We start from the raw sequence: 1,274 nt of genomic DNA on the forward strand, positions 1-1,274 counted from the left end.
TCCTAGATAGTAATCAACTGAAGTTTATTCGAACACTGTTTAAATCCAATCCTTGTGGAGACGATAATTAAACTATACTATCTTTGGCTAGCGAACATTAATTTCGTGTTGTGTTTTGCGCTCGTCAAATTTTGGCGGCATTGCTGGGGATTGGCAATCAATAGTGTTTAAAATAATTTTTAGTACTAATTCATGAACCAATTTTTACTTTAGTGTATTTACGTTTTCTCACTTGTGTGCAGGATACAGGGTTAATTTCTCTGGTGTATGACTTCTTTAAAGGAAGTGATACCATAGGAATCAGAGTTGGAGAAATACTTGCAACAACTGAGAAAAGAAAGAGCATTAATAGAAAATTTCTTGGGTCATACTTCGACTCAAGATAAAATGGATAATCAAGAGATTGATGGAGTAAACTTAGTTGCAAGAGAAGCAGCACAACAAGAAGCTACACGGATAGCAGCTGAAACAACTGGGAGAATTGCTGAGGAGACTATCGAAGATGGTGGGGGTCGAAGATTCAATCTAAACTGACCATTGGTTGAAGACCAGTTCGAGAATGCAACACCGATGCCTGGAAGATTATTGGGTGACTATACCAGACCAGTCTACAATCAAGGGTGTCAAGTGTCAGACCTCCACCCATAGCAGCAAACAACTTCGAGTTAAAGCAAGGTTTGCTTCAAACTATCCAAAACAACTGCATCTTCAGAGGGAAGGTGAATGAAGATCCAAACACTCATTTGATGGACTTTGAAGAAATCATGAACACCTTCCAGTACAATGGAGTATCAAAAGATGCGGTATACTTGACGGCATTCCCCTTTTCATTGAAAGATGACACAGACCACTGGCTTCGTAGCTTACCCACAGGGTCGATTAGGACATAGGAAGAGATAACCAAAAGGTTTCTTGACAAGTACTTCTCAACTGCAAAAACAGGGAAATTCAGAAGGGAAATCTACAATTTCTGCCTGAAGGAGAGAGAAATGATTTTTGAAGCTTGGGAAAGATTCAAGGAGATAGTCAGAAAGTGTTACCACAATGGAATTGATTTGTGGATGCAACTCCAAGATTTTTGGTATGGACTGACACCTTCCTTGTGACGAACTTTGAATACTGCATGTAGAGGTCCACTAATGAAGAAAACTACGGAAAAGGTTGTGTGAATCCTTGATGAATTATCTAAGGATGCTAACTAGTAGCATACTGAGAGTAATGATAGAAGAAAATCAATTGGGGTTCACCAGGTGGACTCTAAAACATCCATACAA

At 39.1% G+C, this 1,274-nt stretch overlaps 1 non-coding gene across 1 annotated transcript; it reads right to left on the reverse strand.

The window, feature by feature from the left end:
• Positions 1-944: 944 nt before the first annotated feature.
• LOC117277384 (small nucleolar RNA R71) lies at positions 945-1,051 on the reverse strand. Its single transcript, XR_004507654.1, has one exon. It is a non-coding gene; the product is annotated as a small nucleolar RNA R71 (small nucleolar RNA).
• Between the last annotated feature and the right edge of the window lie 223 nt (positions 1,052-1,274).

The sequence above is a fragment of the Nicotiana tomentosiformis genome, chromosome 4, assembly GCF_000390325.3.
Source record: "Nicotiana tomentosiformis chromosome 4, ASM39032v3, whole genome shotgun sequence".
In the NCBI taxonomy this organism is placed as follows: Eukaryota; Viridiplantae; Streptophyta; class Magnoliopsida; order Solanales; family Solanaceae; genus Nicotiana; species Nicotiana tomentosiformis.